Raw genomic sequence first — 17680 nt, 5'->3', positions numbered from 1 at the left:
TGGGAGTTCCTCTCTGCCTGGGCACAAGATCCTCACACACATAATCACATGATGCTTCAAAGATTTACGTTTATGATGGAACAAAAGGATGAATTGGGGCATCTCTTTCATTTTTTTTTATTAAGACCCACTTAGCAGCTCATACCTCATTTGCCTTCAAGGAAGAGTTGTACATATAGGCAGAAAGACCACAATGATATGCCAGTCAAAGGTACGAGGCATCTGAGGGTTTTGACCTCAGAATTTGAAATTAATTATAATGTGCAGTAGCAAAAAAGTAATATTTTAAAGTGTTTTCTGTGAGTCTGTGAAGGGAGAGCAAACACAGACTCTTTCCAAGGTGCATATGACTTGACCCTCCAACACTGAGTGGCCAGTGGGTCAACTCTTTGGGGTTCCCTCAAAATAGAATTAGAGGACGCATGCTCTAACTTCTCCTTATTTATAGTTTTAAAAGATGCAGGAAGTATAGCTATATCGTAGATCCAAGTCATGTCTTCTCTAGATACATGGGGTGACCTGCACCCCAATGCCCCACCTAGCTTCTCAGAGAGGGACTGTTTAGACTAACCCATTCTCTGAGATGATACTCTGGGTCCTGCTATAAAGAGAACTCGTTCCTTGGCTTGGCCTGTTGGGTTGGGGAGGCTGCATGGGGCTCACTTTGGACTCATCATGGGCCAGACCACCTGATTCAGCATTGAGTTTGAAGGGTGCTTGGACCCAGGTGCTGTGTGAGACACAAGAATGTCAACTACCATGTTGCTGCCCCTTAGATTCCTGAAGCACCAGCCTCCATCTATCTCTTGGGAGCCCTCTATGGCGTGCACTTGAGTCAGAGTACTCTCCTGTGGAGGGGGTTTCTGCCCGGGGACCGACAGATTCCCACTTTCCTGAAGCAGACTCTTCATTTTAACCTTTCCAGCATGACACCTTGCCAAGGCTCCCAGGGGTCCCTGAAGGGCAAGGACTGTCAGGATGCATTTTTCTCACAGAACCTAGCAGGTCAATGAGTCTGGAGTTCAGAGGGTGAAGAACTCAGGCTCTGCAGTCACGCAGCCCAGGCTCAGGCCTGACTTAGTCACTTCCCAGTTCATGATCTTAGACTGGTACATTTAAGTTCAGTGACTCAGGTTTCCTTTAACAAACAAAGGTAACAACAAGACATGTCAGGCAGTGGGTAAGAGGGCTGAAGTAATGCAGACACAGAGCATTCTAACCCCATTCATTATTTGTCCATGGGATTTGAGCAAATCTTCAATTTGCCTGAGCCTCAGTTTTCTCATCAATTTAATGGGGGAGAATGGCATATTCCCAGGCTTTCGTTTCCTTCCATTGGTAACTCCCTTGCACTGGTACTTATTCGCTGTTATCTGTGCATCTGTCCATGCAGCAGGTGCCTGTGGCTGGAGCCCAGGCTCTATTTATGAAGATGCCTGAGGCTTAAGAGGGTATCGCAGTACAGTAGGAGCCGAAATATAGTAGGTGCTCAGTAAATATTCAACGACCAAAAGATAGCATTTTTGTCAAGACTGAACCAAAGGAGGATAAGTAGGTGTGGTGAATAATACTGATTGTCAGATTGACAGGATCTAGAATTATCTATGAGACAAGCCTGTGAGCATGGCTGTGTGGATTTCCAGGTTAGAACTATAGGTGGTTATCTAAGGCCAACCTTATGGGCTGAGGTCCAGGTTTGCATGGAAAAGAGAGAGAAAGCTGAGAACCAACATGCATCCCTCTCTGCTTCCTGACATGGGCACAACGCCAACAGCCTACCCAGGTTCCTGCCTCCACACCTTTCCTACCAAGGTAGACTGTATCTTCAAACTTTGTATCAAAGTAAACCTTTTCTTTATTAACTTGCTTTTGTCAGGTATTTTGTTACAGTAACTATTTTGTTAAAAGTAACTAATATGGTAGACTCTATTGATAGAATGATGGAGAGACAGAGAGAGAGAGAGAGAGAGGGGGGGAGAGAGAGAGAGAGAGAGAGAGAGAGAGAGAGAGTGTGTGTGTGTGTGTGTGTGTGTGTGTGTGTGTGTGTGTGTGTAGAACAAAGGCATTTGGACAGTCAAAAAAATCTACAGGGTCCAGGGATGTAGCTTGCTTGAGTTTGATACCCAATACTTAAAAAGGGAAAACAAGAGGTAGGAGGAGAGAGGGGAAGGGAACCCAGGACACTGCCCAGACTTCATCCTCACCTACGTGAGCACACATAGACAGTCAAATTCTCTGAGTTCCTCTCCTGTGAAATAAAGAGTAACTTGTCCCCTCAGAAAGGCCCGGCCACTCTTGGCCAGCATCTTGTGCTAATGCCTAGCTCACAGCAGAACCCCTCCCCCCCATCCTTGCACTTGTGATCTCTAAGGACAAAGTGAATAGACACTTGACACGACTGAAGGCCTTCTGTGTACCAGGCTCCACTCTGAATGATGAGGCTACAGGGATCTGAGGTAGTGCATAAGCAGAAGCAGGATGAAGGCCTAAGGCAGAATTTACAAGGCACTGTGCTAAGACTGAGAAACACTGTTATGGGAGCATGTATGGGCAGGAAGGGGCTGGGCTTGATTGACATGAAGACCCCCGTACAGGCCCCTTCACGGCTTCAACCATATGTATTGAGTATGTATTGGGAAAATGATTTTTCCCTTTCTGAGTGCCAGCAGTTACTGGAGCCATCTGGGCTCCCATTTTCCAGTTGTTGGCATCTGCTGTGGGAGTGTGATCATTTCTGTTAGTAAACAGTATGTGGGCATCACGACAAAAGACCTAGTGGCCTGATTTAAAGACACTCCTAGAGAAGTTGGAGGACATAGAGAAAATAGGGATTTGACGTTTAGAACAGCTAGTGATGGTCCTGCTTTACGGAGCAGAAACATGACAGGTCCTGGTTTGATCACGGTCAGCTTCATAGTTTAAGCAACGAGCCCTCCGTGTGGCAATGCTTTCCCAGTCCAGAGACACAATGATTGACCTTCTGTCCCTGTGTCTGGGAGATATTCAGAAGTGCTGGGGACTGTGGTGAGCTGCAGAGGCTGTACCCTGATGAGGAGACATTCCTGTGACGTCTATTGGGTTAGGTCAGTGAAGGTGTTGTGCCCCAATGTCTGCTCAGTAAAACTGGAGTAACAATTTTATTTCTCTCATAACGTTGTCTTGATGGTTAACTTAGTAGGTATGCAAATGGAAACTGCTACCCCTGGAGGGTGACCTGCATCGTAACCTTCCGAAACATCCATCTATCTATATTAAGAACCGAGTACACTGAGAACCAAGGTTGACTTTTTGTCTGTTTTGATTTTTAGACGTTAGGAAGTGCATCTAGGGTCTTGTGTGCGCAAGTGTTCCACCATTGAGCTATGCTGCCAGGGCTATTTTTACTTTGTATTTTGAAATATGGGCTCCCTAATTTTCCCCAGCTGGCCTTGAACTCTGAGTCGTCTTGCTGCAGCTTCCTGAGAAGCTGGGATTAGAGGGCTGTGCCACCGGGCTCAATTTAGCAATCAGGTTCTGGCAATGTTTCTGAGGCCTTTCCCTTCTCCTTCAGAGTGGTACTGCATCCTGGGTTAGGGATGGCTTCGAGATGACTCGAAGCCGGCAGGCACAAGCCACAGGCCCATGTCGCAGTGGTGTTCTCCATGACTGCCCGATGTAGCCCTCAATCCGCTCCTGGTTACCATTCAGCCTCTAGGCTGCAAAGAATGTGCCTTTACAGCGGGCAGCCTTCCAGCGACCCGAGAAGGGAGCCTCATCCTTTCAGGACGTCTCAACTACAGATAAAATCCTTCCTGTGTCCCAGCTCACAGCTGGCAGGGGCCATTGCCAGTGACTAATGGCGATGGGTGAGTTGTCAGAAAGATGTGTGTGTGAACGGAGCACCAGCGAGCCAAGGCGAGGCTCGCATTCAGGAGGCTGGTGGGAAGCTGCGCAGCAGCACAATGGTTTGTTGTGCACCTACTATGTCCCTGGATCTGTGCCAAGCATTCAGGAGACGGCAGCAAAGTCAACAACAGTTTCCCTAAACCTGTGTTTACTGTCTCAGGGCTCTGTGACAGTAATGATTTCTCTTGATCTTTGGCTTAAGCTAGGGCATACCCAGATCACATTACCTTTATTAAAGAATGGACAATAAAAGAAATGTGTTTAAAGCTCAATGCATGACAGTGTCTAGGTACTTATTGCGAATTCTTTCCCTTCGGGTCTGGTATCCAACTGGACTACACTTCCCAGTATGCCTCAGGGCGGGTGGCCATGTGACTATATTCTGGCCAACTGGATGAATAGAATGCTTTGAGTTTCTTCACATAAACTGAGCTTCCATGAATCCCCTTGGACAGGGGAATGGGAGAAGAGGCTGCCAGAGCCTTGCTGGCTAGGCAGCCATGCTAGCCTCGTGGTTGTGTAAGGTTCAGTAAGAGACTTTGTTTTTGTTCGTTTTTCTATCTATGCTCGTTCAAAGAAGTAGGAAAAATCCCTTTATGCAAGCAATATCTCAGAAAAGCAATGGGACTATCTTTACATTACATGGTCAGCCTTGGACTCACCCACGGTGAGGGGAACTTAGATGGGCCGGTCTTGTATGGGATGAATTCACTAACTCCCCCTCCCCCAGTCCCGTGCTGCATTTCATGGACCAGGTTGAGAGAACCAGAAAGTCTTCTAGGCCTGTTCTGAGTCTAGAGGAATCCCAGTGGCCAGTTGTTGCCCCTCCTGGAGCATCCAGCTGCTAGCTGCTTAGAGGAGGGTCAGGAACTAATGGCCTCACAGTTTCTAATTTGTTCTACCCTCTCCAAAGAAAACAGTTTGCAGAAGTCAATCACTTTCTACGTTATTTCATTAGTCTTAAAAGGAAAGAAAATGGGTTTTTGCTGTTGCTGTTGTTCCGTTATTAATAAAAGAGCGCTTGGAATTATCTGGTTGCTCCCCACAAAGTTAGCATGTAGCAAGCAATCTAGTGACCAAGGACCTGCCATGTCACCCTGGCTCACTTTTTCATGGAACCTATCCGCTAGCACAGAGGCTCACACCCGGTGCATTAAAACGTATGTCCAGAGTTTGGAGGCATGGAGGCTGGGTGGGAGGGAAAAAGGAGGTGAGCGAGCAGAGATGTACTCTGTATCCTCACACACCCCCCCCCCCGCCTCAAACCTTTTTAGCTGTCCAGGCTGAGGCCGTCTATTGAGCATGCTCAGTATTCTCAACCTAGGAACCGCAGCCTTCTCAGGGGCTGCACTCGAAAGGGCCGAGGAAGAGGAGCCGCACAGGTTTGTTGGTATGAAGCCATGTCTCCAAGGCTCCTCCTAACTGGCAAGTAACACTCACAGGGTTCTACACGGAGAGTGGGAGAATGTGGGGCGTTGGTGGAGTGGCGGGAAACTGACCCTCCCCCATACTGCCTGTGTTCAGAGTGCCTAGCTGATGTCTTCTAACTGAGAAGCCTGGTGTCAGAGACCAGAGGCTCAGAGGTATGTACAGCTGGAGACCCTGGGGAGAGGCTCGGAGCAGCTGAAAGTCTCTGGCACAGCCTGGAAGCAGAGCCATTCCAAGAACAGGGAGGAAGGCCTGGGCTGGTCATTTTCAAGCTCCAAGGCCTGGATGATCTGAGAAAGATTTCTGCCATGTCCTGGGAGGAAAGAACTGTCTGGTTGTTTTGCAGTGCGAGCCTAGGACCCAGGCAGTGCATGACACAGGCTACCAGAGTGGGCTCTCAGAATGCTGGAAGACTTCACATCAGCTGTGCTGAGTCCTGCAATTCATTCACTCACTCACTCATTCATCATTCATTCATTCATTCATTCATTCATTCATTCATTCATTCAACCAACCATCCATGGGTGGGAGGGAGCACCTTCCAGGCTGCATTCACATAGAAAACCCTGGGAAACTGAGACATCAGTTTGGAACCAATGGGCAGGTTTGAAAGTCTCAGACCTCTGTTTCCACTCTCTCTGGGCATCTGGTTCCACTCAGAGCTTTCCATTAAACACAGGCTTAGGGGGAGGATTCTGCTAGTTCCTTATGCCAAGGTTGAGAAGCCACACTGTCAGGTACTGCCACATTCACTCAGATTTAAGATCCAGAAACTCCTTTGCCACAGCCCTTTCTAGTTCTTCCCTGACTTCCTGTTGCTGTCTGCCATCTTGCCCATCAGTGACCCCTGACCCCAGGGGAGTAACTAATAGAGATGGTAGTCGTGGCTCTTCGTACTTACTATGAGTCCCAGGTTCTTCAAAGTCATTTAAAATCCCCACTCTCCTTAAGAGGTGGACATTATTATCCGCTTGTTACAAAGCAAGGAATCAAAACACAGAGCCACAAAACTTTTAAGAAGTCGCACAGTATATGCTTGGGTAGAGCTTGTATGCTTGGGCGGTCTGACTCTCACATCTGAGGCTCCATTGTTGAAGACCCACTGGGTGCTGGAAGCTGCTCCCATTGTTTCTCACAGTCAGCTATCATTTATAGAATGACTGCTACACGCCAGGAACTGTTTGAAAGTTCAGGCCAAGGCGGGGCTAGGAGTGAAATGTTTACCTTGGGGCATGGGATGTAGGTTGGGTGCCAACGTTTCAGTAATCCAGACAAATAATATTCTAGAGCAATGTTTTAAAAAACAAACCAGTGAACTATGCCAATAGAATGGCTGCATGTACTTCATGGAGTTTTACCAGTTAGCTGTGGCGGGGCACTTCGGCAGAAAGCTCGGAGCTAAAGGAGGCAGAAGGAGTGAGTCAGGTCAGTCTGAACTATACATTTATAGTTTGGTGTGACAGTGCATGCCCTTAATCCCAGCATTTGGCAAGGAGAGACAGGTAGGTCTCTGATTTTGAGCCCAACCTAGTCTACAGAGAGAGTTCCAGCATAGCCAGGGCTGCATAGTAAGATCCTGCCTTGAAAAGCAAACAAAAGATTTTTATCAGAAGAAGATAAAGAATGAAACATTCAAATGCCAATTCATGCCTAATGGAGGGTATATGAATGACTTAATTGAATTCTTGGTTTTGTTCGTTCGTTCGTTTGTTTGTTTTGAGAAAGGGTCTTGTTTCGTAGCTCAGACTAGCCTGCAACTTGCTATCTTCCTGCCGCAGCCTCCTAAGTGTTGGGATCACACCCCACTCCTCACGGAATGAGTGCCGTGTATGGCCCAGAGACATTGCTCACCCTACTGCTATCCACACACTCTGCCCTTGGTAGAAATTAATCATGGGTGCCTGGTTTTGTTCCTTGAGGAGCCTTCCCAAGTATCTTTTTATTCTTCTCAACCATAGCAATGTGCAACATCAACCCTGCCAGTAGGGGGCAGAGCTGGGCTTTGAACCCAGGCTGTCCCATTCCAAGCAATCAGATCTTAACACAGGCCACATTTGGTTCAAGTCCGTTTTTGTTAGGGGGGAAAAAAAGGACTCTATGGGCAGGAAGCTATAGGGTGAACAATGAGAGGTGAGGACAGGGACCTTATTGACTGTAGTCAAAAGCCGTTGACATTGGATCTCAGCAGGGTGGACTAGCAGATTGCAACCCCTAAACCTGTGTTTAAACAGGAAGCTCGAAGTTGAGCCCTAGCTGCAGGCAGCATGGGAAGAGAGGGCTGGGACTTTGGAACCTGCCTATGGGCACTGATGGATGTCCCAACGTTCCAGGTGCTCCAGGTAAATGAGAAGGTCACAGTAGTCATGAGGCCATGAAGCCTAGAGTAGCATTTTCAGGACTCTGCCTAGGAATGTTCAGCCTTTCAGTTAGACCCCTCATAAGCCAAAACTCCTGAAGGTCCTATACTGAATGGTAGGGTTTAAGAATTTTGTTTTCAGGATGTCTTCTTTGTCTCCGTGTTTAGATTTACACACACCTCAAATTCAAATTTTTCTGCCTCGCTAACATTCAGGTTAAATGGCACTGTCCTCCATCCAAAAGGCCAGGGTCACAGTCTCTGAGACCTCACTTTAATCATAAGAATGAGTGTTTGAGAATCAGTTCCATCACACTCTTTTACAAAAAACGCACTAGTCATGTGACCTTGCACAAGCATCTTCCCCACTCTGAATTCCAGATCTCCGTCTGGGCAATATCGTTTGCTTAGGCAGGTGTCTGCGAGGCCTCACAGCACACAGATGACTTGTGATTATTTCAGTTGGGCTGTCTGCTGAGAGAATGCAGATTCATTCTGCACATTTTATCTTTGTGTTCATTCCCAGCGCCTCGAATAAACAATGTCTTCATCCAGTTTTTAAAAGGTGCTCTCTGCTTCCGCCTTGGGATCCGCATGTTTCCCCAGCTGGGAGTGGATGCTGGCCTGAATCTCCAGACAAATGGATCCCACAAACCCTGGGTACCTGTCGGCTCTCCCTACCCCTGCCATCACACTCAGAGACCAAGCCAATGTGGAGTGGCAGCCCCTCTGGCTGGGACAGGTACCTGTCAGGATCCGCATGAGAGAGGAGGGGCACACAAGTTAGCCTCAATCATGGGTGCTGTGCCCAGACGTTAGAGGGCCACGTGTGGGAATCAGAGACTCAGAAATGTGGTAGTCCACGCTGTCACTGGGAACAGCAAGGACTGCAGACTCATCAACTGTCTACTCATCCATTGTAAGCATCCAGAGTCAGTGCAGAGCCTGCATTTCAGATCCCAGTCTCAGTGACCCCGCAGCTGTGTGACCTCAGACACTGCAGCATCCCTGTTTTTCGTCTGGAAACTTGATTGTTCCAAGGATCAAAGGCAGTAACTGTTATAAAAGTCCTCAGCATAGGGGCAGACACATGGCAGGGACTTTATTAAGACTGCCGGTATTCTACCCAGTGTTTATAAGCACTATCCTGTGAAACTCCAAGAAGTGAAGCAAGTGTTGTCATAGTGTATGCATCAAGCAGGGAGAACATGAACCCAGGTCTTCTCTGTTTGCCAACCTAAATAAATTTACTCTTGGCCCTAGAGGTCAGGGTTCTAGTCCAAGTGATTGCTTGAGGAGCTCGAAGGCTAGGAGAAAAGGGAATCACTGATGTCGATGGTGACTTGCAGTTAGAGGAAAGGAGAGAGGGTTGGACATCTTAGCAAATGCAGATCACGAGAAGAGAAGTATCTGGTTGACACACCAGATCCATCTGATATAGATGTTCTCCAAGCTGTTACGTCTGATCTATAAGGTACCTCTCTGTGCATGAAGGGGAAAGAAGGACGGAGTCAGATGGTTCATATTCTGCCCCATCTGGATGGCATGGAATGCCTTTGCAAACAAGCTGGGCAACCTTTCACAACCACCTGTCTCTTCCGCCATCTTTTATATCTGCTGGGGAGTGTGAGGAGAGAATAAATTTGACTCTGTGAGAAAAAAGACAGTCAGGGTTCAAACAGTTGTATTCTGGGATCTGGGTAAGGAAGGCAGACTGGAGGCAAAAGCAAGCCTCCTGTTTTTGTTTTGTTTTGTTTGGTGTGTGTGTGTGTGTGTGTGTGTGTGTGTGTGTGTGTGTGTGTGTTTTACTGTGCAACCCAGAATGGCTTCAGAAAGCCAGTGACGTTATCTTGCTAGCTTTCTGCCAGCATCAAGGATGGCAATGAAAGCCAGCATTGGGGATTGCTTGCCTGCTTTAGCAAGCTGGACCAGACCAAGCTGTCATATGGGGAACATTCCCAAACCATACAGTATTAGAATGGTGACAAGCTCTTGCTGACCCCCTGACAGGGGAGCCCCAAGGACAGGGCAGTCAAAAGCTCATCTACCTGTAGGGTCCCAGTCATCAGGACGTAGAGGCAGGAGGATCAAGTTCAAAGCCAGCCTGTTCTACTTAGGGTGTCACAGGGCAGCTGTAGTTGTATATTAAGATTTTGTCTTAAAATATTAAAAAAAAGGGTGGGAGAGATGGCTCAGTGGTTAAGAGCACTGACTGCTCTTCCATGGGTTCTGAGTTCAATTCCCAGCAACCACATGGTGGCTCATAACCATCTGTAATGGGATCTGATGTCCTCTTCAGGTGTGTCTGAAGAAAGCCACAGTGTACTTTAAATAAATTAATCTTTTAAAAAAATAAGAAAAAAAGTCATTGTTTGGTGACAGAGCAGAGAGAGCATTTACCAAATTGATGGTCCCCAAAGCTCAGTGCCTGAATCCTTTAGAGAAAATAAGTCTTGGGAGCAGCTAAAGCTTTTAGAGAGCACCTTAGACACCAGGCACCACGCTTAGGGTTTTATCTGAGGGATCCGTTTCACTCCCTCATCCATTCCTAAGGTCAGATGCTGATGTCATCTGGAACTTGTATATTGGGAAGCTGACACTCCAGTTTGCCCAGTGCCAGCGAGAACACAGGCTCAGGCGAGAATTGGAAAGTGGAGACCATGGGTTAACTGACGAACCGGGCCGAGCACATGTGGATGAAGTGTGTAAGACTGGATCAAGCAAGATGGATCTGGAGCAAGGCGGGCCCAGTGTTAAGTCCTCCTCACACGTCCCTTCGGTAGCCACAGGCGGTCGTGGAGCCTCTGTAGCGTGAGGACAGTGACGGGAGAAAAACGCTTACCATCTGAAACCCCCGAAGGGGTTTGCAGATTCAGTGAGAAGATGGATGTAACTCTCTGGATCACACAGCAAACAGTAAGAACTCGACTTTAAGACTGGAATAAGGCTCAACTGGTAGAGAACAAAGGTTAGCGTGCACAGAGTCCTGAGATTAATATCCTAGTCCCCCATAAAACAGCATGGAGGCACACACCTGTAATTCCAGCAGTCATGTGGTGGTGGCAGGAGAATCAGGAGTTCAACATCAGCCTTCACTCACGACATAGCACGCCTGAAGCCATTTTTGGTTACATAGGACCCTATATCAAAAACCAATGAAGAAATGAACAGACCTTCATACTGGGATAAAAGAAGGCTGTTAGGGATTTCTTAAGAGTAAACTTAGGGCTGGGGTGATAGTTCAGTTAACAAAGTGTCTTACAAGCATGAAGACCTGAGGTTAATCCCAAGCACCCATGTTAAACATTAACAAAACAGCTATGGTGTGCATGCCTGTAATCCCAGGGCTAGGGCGGTGCAGACAGGTAGATCTCTGGGTCAGCAAGCATAGCCGGTCTCTGAAAGATCCTGTCTCAACAAGGTGGGTGGCACACAAGGAACCAGAGCTGCGGTTGTCCTCTGGCATTGTACTGGTTAGGGGTTTTTTTTTGTCATTTTGACACAGCATAGAGTCACCCAGGAAGAGGGGACCTCAGCTGAGGAATTACCTCCACCAGACTGATCTGTGCTGACGTCTGTAAGGGTTTATCTTGGCTGATGATTGATGTGGGGTGACCGAGCCCACTGAGGGTGGCCTCACTTGTAGGTATAAGAGTCTGGGCTGTATAAGAAAGTAGCTTTTGTGTGCCAGTGAGAAAGCCAGTGAGCAGTGTTCCTCCATGGTTTATGCTTCATGGTCCTTCCTTGAATTCCTGCCCTGACTTTCCACACTCTTGTGTTCTGTGCTGGTGGCTCGTTTCATGCCAACTTGATACCAGTTATAGTCTTTGGGAAGAGAGAATGACAATTGAGAGCATGCCCCCTACCAGATTTACCTGGGGACAAGCCTTACAGACACACACACACACACACACACACACACACACACACACACACACACACACACACACACAAAGTATACTTAGAACTTCCAGCAAGGGGAAAGGTTCAAGCCATGCACTCAACCAATAGTTGTGGGCTGTAGCTCAGTGCTTCAGAGACGAACATCACTTGATCTTGATCTTCAGGGACCTTCTAGAATTTCCAAACACAGGCTCTATGAGCAAGTTGTTCATTCAGTAGGATGTTACCAGCCCCAGTTCTGGGCACTTGGGATGGAGTGAGTCACAAGACAGACCCCAAACCTGCCCTTCAAGAGCTGATGCTTTAGCACTGGAGAGAGAGACAGACAGACAGAGAGAGAGAGAGAGAGAGAGAGAGAGAGAGAGAGAGAGAGAGAGAGAGAGAGAGAGAGAGAGAGAGAGATGCAAAGACAGTACAACGGAGGTGAGAGATGTTAGGATAGGGAGCAGAAGGGGGAAAAGGCTCTAATTGGGAAGGGGTGACATTTGAGCACCTCCAAAATGCAGAGATGAATGAACCACAGTGATGTGTGGCAGAAAGGTTTCCCAGGTGTTGGGAGCAGGGAAGAAGTACAGAGACTATGGGGAGAAGATGCAAGGCTCATGAAGAGTAGCAAGGGGCATATAAGCTGGATATTGACAGAAAGAGGATGTGTAAGTCGCACGTGTCGAGCCTGGCAGACCATACCCACCACTTACTCATCACTGTGGGGCAGAAAGGAAACTTCAGAGGGCTTTAAGCATACACCTAACATCTATAATAGCTTCTAAAGAGTCCATCTAGCTACTGTGTAGAGAAAGAATGGAAGAGGAGTGCCCATTAAATTCTTTGCTACTTTGACCAAGAGAAGGGGTTTCCTATGCCTACCTGTGGATACTAGAATATGATACAAATTCACATAAAATTTAAAGGCAATGTTATATCACTGCCATTGACCTTACATACGGTAATGGTTAGCTTCAATTATCAGCTCAACACACTCTAGAATCACTTGGGAAGAGAGTCTCAATAAGGAATCATTAACATTAGGTTGGCTTAAGGGAGGTTGTCTAAATTAAGTTAATTCACATGGGAAAACACAGCCCATCATGGGCAGAACCATTCTCTAGTCAGGAGGTCCTGAACTGTATACGAGTGGAGAAATCCAGCTGAGTACAAGCAAGTGAGCAATGCATGCATTTCTCACTGCTCTTGACTGTGGCTATAACTAATTTTAGGTTCCTGTCACTCAAACAACTCCCCTGCTATGATAGACCGCAAACTGGAATTGCAGGCTGAGGCCCATCACCTTTACTCCCTCATCTTGCTTTTCTCAGAGTATTTTATCACAGCAACAGAAATGAAATTAGGACAGATAACCTCTGTGTGGTTCATTCTTTTGAAAACCAATTGCCATAGCAGAAGCCCAGACCACAGGACTGGAAAGCCTCACAGCCATGCAGAGGCAAAAGCATGTATGTGTAAGAGCCCTGGGACACCGGAATGAGAACGTAGGCTGAGTGGGCTTCCCAGAACTACAAAGCCACAGGCCAGACAAATCACCCCAGGGAACAGGAGCTTGAGCCGAAGAACTACCCAGCCAAACCGTACCCAGATTTTCAACCCATGGAACAAAATAAAATCAAAGTCATGAGTTTAGATGATGAAGATTTGGGAACATCCTTTACACTGTTATGAGATAGCAATGGAAGAAACAAGATCCTCATCGGTCTTGACCACGATGGATATGATGTGACCGTTTGAAGTTCCGCCTTGACTTCACCACAATGATGGACTGTAACCTGGAATTGTATGTGGAAATAAATCCCTCGTACCCTTAAGTTGCTTCTTGCCACACTATTTTATCACCAGAAAGGAAATGAAAACGTACTCCATGTTTTCGCTTTGACACTGGCCTCCTTCTAAGCCTGTCTCCTTCAGTGAAGGACAAGTTGTCTAAGCCTGAGAGCCTCGAGCACTGCCAGGCACTGCAGAACCATCAGGAGAAATTCTGCAGAGGCTGAGGAAAGGATTCGGTATTCCACAATAACAGCAAACAGGCCAAACGACACAGAAACATTAGTGACCAGCAAAACAAAGAAACATCCCAGAAAAAAAGGCATTTTAATATAACACCTAACCTTAAATGTCATTGTGTAATTTATCAGGGACATCGATACCCCTCTTCCTCCCCCCCCCCCACATACCATCTATTTTAACCATATCAGCAAGTCGGCAGAGTTGGCCACCTCATCTCTGCTTTACAGACAAGGAAGCAGGCTCAGAGAGGCACAGTCCTTGGTCCACAGGCCCCCAGTTTGCTTTAACTTTCTGGAGTTCATTTTTCTTATTGCTGTGTGTCTTAGTTGGGGTTTGACTGCTGTGAGCAGACACCGTGACCAAGGCATCTCTTAAAAAGAACAACATTTAATTGGGACTGGCTTACAGGTTCAGAGGTTCAGTCCATTATCATCAAAGTGGGAACATGGCAGCATCTAGGCAGGCCTGGTGCAGGAGGAGCTGAGAGTTCCGCATCTTCTTTTGAAGGTTGCTAGCAGAATACTCCCTTCCAGGCAGCTAGGGCTAGGGTCGTAAAGCCCGCACCCACAGTGATACACCTACTCCAACAAGGCCACACCCACAGTGATACACCTACCCCAACAAGGCCACACCTACTCCAACAAGGCCACACCCACCCCAACAAGGCCACACCCACTCCAACAAGGCCACACCTACCCCAACAAGGCCACACCTACTCCAACAAGGCCACACCTACTCCAACAAGGCCACACCTCCTAACAGTGCTGCTCCTTGGCCCAAGCATATACAAACGGTTACCAGTGCTAAAATTAACTCCGCTCCATTTGCTATCTGGTTTTAGATGCAATGTGGCTGGTTACCATACGCTGTCAATGCCACAGTGTATTCACTATGATGGAATGACTCTCCTTCCTTTCAGTTGCTTTGACCGGGTATTTTGAAATAGTCATGAAAAAAGTAACAAGCTGACTCTAGGAAAGTGTGTGGGTGTGGCAGGTTCTGGGCAGAAGGTCTCCTGTTCTCTCTCTTCGTCTCTCTGATGCTGGAATCAGAAGCCACACTGTACTGCTTCGTGGGATTGCCTGCTGTTTCCCTCTCTCAGGGGAGCTGGTAGACTTTGGCACTGTTGTATGGAAATGTGAGGCTGCAGGCCAGGCATTTCTTTCTAAGCTCAAGTTGTCTTTTTCTTGTGCAACTTTCCCCATAACAGTCAAGGATATGAGTGAAAGGGCCTTCCTCCCCCTGAGACTTCTACATTGGACCTTACAATCACTAGGTATGCCAGCCTCTGAACCTATACCATATGTCCTCTCAAGGTCAGAGGTCAAGTTATACAACCCTCCCCCCATCACCTGGTGCCAACTGCAGACATGTTTTCTCAGTAGGGAGTCATTTACTTTACAGAATTTTGAGGCTGTCATTCGTGGGACTTGCCAGGTGGTTATAGGTTGACATCAGCTAGGGTAGGCATTGTGCCAGGATCTGGGGTTATAGTTCAGAAAAGCTGTCTCTAACTGGGTGCTCAGGGACAGTTCAACCCAGGGAAGATGTAGAAAACAGGTGGCAACTATCCCCAGGAGTCGTCTATCACAGACAGGACAGGCGGCAGCGAGCAGAACACCTGGTTGTGGGGGAGGGACTGGTGCATTCCACATCCACTAAGCACATGGTGTTGAAAACCAGACAGGTGATAGATGGGGGGAAATGGGGACATGAGAAACTCCCCGTCTACCCGATCTCACGCTCTAGAAAATAGTGCAACAAACTAAATTCCACTCGAGCATTTCTTATGTGTATCTACGGCACATCTGCAATTACCTTATATTTGTGTATTTGGTGTTATCTTAAACGAGGAGTGTCTGTCCATCAGTCATCTCAAGCAGAGATAAGCAGGCCCGAAGGAAATGACGCAGTGTCATTGGGCCTAGAGAATATGGAGCTTATGTTCTGGCAAGATTTCACCAAGAAGGGAATGACAGACTGGGAGGAGAACGAGGGGGTGAGGGGACTCTGCTTATAGAAGTGTCTCAAGAAGCATGGCCAGCATGTAGAAAGATGGCGGCTCAGATGGGTAGTGTTATATTTCCATTGATAGAGTGCTGTGTTGAATGCGTGGTGTCCCGGACTCTGTCTACTCACTGAAAGAAAAAGGCATTTAGGATCCACACAACGTCGAATGAGAGGCTGAGGCTCTTCTTCCTGAGAGCGCTCCATGGAGGACTCTGGTCTCTCCGGTTTGCTTAAGTCAGCTCTTGGGAGAAGCCTCCGTGCTTGTCTGCCTCAGACACCAGTTGGTCTCATAGAACCTGCTACTAGGATACATAGCCACACCTTAAATATCAGCACGTGGGCTGCTTGGTTCACAGTTATATCCTCTATTTCTAGGAGTGAATGGATGGGGGGCGGGGGAGCTTACGGGGTGTAGATATACGGAGAGGAGTGAATGAGAATATTTTCCCACACACAGGTGCCTTAACGGGAAATTGGCTTCTGGGCCATACCTGCAGATTCTGCTGTGTATCCAGTACTCACTCAGTGGATAAATAAATTCAATGCTTAGGGTAACTATGTGTGAAGCAAGTAACAGAGGGATATTATTCATACAAAGTGTGTGTGTGTGTGCATGAGTGTGTGTGTGTATGTGTGTGTAGTGTATGTGTGCATGAGTGTGTGTGTGTAGAGTGTGTGTGCATGAGTGTGTAGTGTATGTGTGCATGAGTGTGTGTGTGTGGAGTGTGTGTGCATGAGTGTGTGTATGTGTGTGTAGTGTGTGTGTGCATGAGTGTGTGTGTATGTGTGTGTAGTGTGTGTGCATGAGTGTGTGTATGTGTGTGTAGTGTGTGTGCATGAGTGTGTGTATGTGTGTGTGCATGAGTGTGTGTGTGTCTGTATGGAGTGTGAGTGTGTGCATGAGTGTGTGTATGTGTGTGTGTGCATGAGTGTGTGTGTGTGTCTGTATGGACTGTGTGTGTGCATGAGTGTGTGTATGTGTGTGTGTGCATGAGTGTGTGTGTGTCTGTATGGAGTGTGAGTGTGTGCATGAGTGTGTGTATGTGTGTGTGCATGAGTGTGTGTGTGTCTGTATGGAGTGTGTGTGCATGAGTGTGTGTATGTGTGTGTGTGCATGAGTGTGTGTGTCTGTATGGAGTGTGAGTGTGTGCATGAGTGTGTGTATGTGTGTGTGCATGAGTGTGTGTGTGTCTGTATGGAGTGTGTGTGTGCATGAGTGTGTGTATGTGTGTGCATGAGTGTGTGTGTAGTGTGTGTGTAGTGTGTTGTGTATGTGTGTGTGGAGTGTGTGTGTGCATGAGTGTGTGTGTGCATGAGTGTGTTTATATGTGTGTGTGCATGAGTGTATGTGGAGTGTGTGTGCATGAGTGGGTGTGTATGAGTGTGTGTGCATAAATGTGTGTATGTGGAGTGTGTGTGCATGAGTGTGTGTGCATGAGTGTGTGTATGTGTGTGTGCATGAGTGTGTGTGTGTCTGTGTGTCTGTGTGTGGAGTGTGTGTGTGCATGAGTGTGTGTATGTGTGTGTGTGCATGAGTGTGTGCGTATGCCATGCAAGTTGGAACCAGAGGTTGTTGCTAGGAGCCTGACTCAGACACTGGCTACCTTATTTTTGGGGGACAGGGTTTCCTCAAAGAGCCCCAGAATTCGCTGATTTGGCAAGACTGGCTGGACAGCAAGCCCCAGGGATCCCCTGTCTTCACTTCCCAGTGCTAGCATTAGAGACACCCAGCTGTTCTGGTGATCCAAATTCAGCTCCTCAGTCTGCGAGGCAAGCACTTTACTTGCTGACCTATTGCCCATCCCCACCCCCTTTATGCTGGAATGAAGTTCCCAGACAGAGTTGGAGAAGGTCGAGTACTAACTGATTCCAGCTCTTACATTAAGGGGTTTGGACAAATCTTTCCTCATCCATACGGTGGGGACACACAGACAATTCTGAGAGGCCATTTGAAATCTTTATGATCCAATGAACTGTCTCCTTCTAGCTAGGACAAACTAAGGCATCTCTCTCTCTTGCCTCACACATCTTCCCAGCAAACAGTCTGCTTGCGTGGGTCCTGGAGTACAGGGTGTTGGG

General features: G+C 47.4%; 1 protein-coding gene across 4 annotated transcripts in view; it reads right to left on the bottom strand.

Annotated features, from left to right (window-relative positions):
* Positions 1 to 17680, bottom strand: part of Syn3 (synapsin III) — a 448670-nt gene that overhangs the window by 315135 nt on the left and 115855 nt on the right.

Source organism: Rattus norvegicus, chromosome 7, assembly GCF_021556685.1.
Source record: "Rattus norvegicus strain SHRSP/BbbUtx chromosome 7, alternate assembly SHRSP_T2T, whole genome shotgun sequence".
NCBI classification, from domain to species: domain Eukaryota; kingdom Metazoa; phylum Chordata; class Mammalia; order Rodentia; family Muridae; genus Rattus; species Rattus norvegicus.
This window is presented reverse-complemented; position numbering and strand designations above follow the sequence as displayed.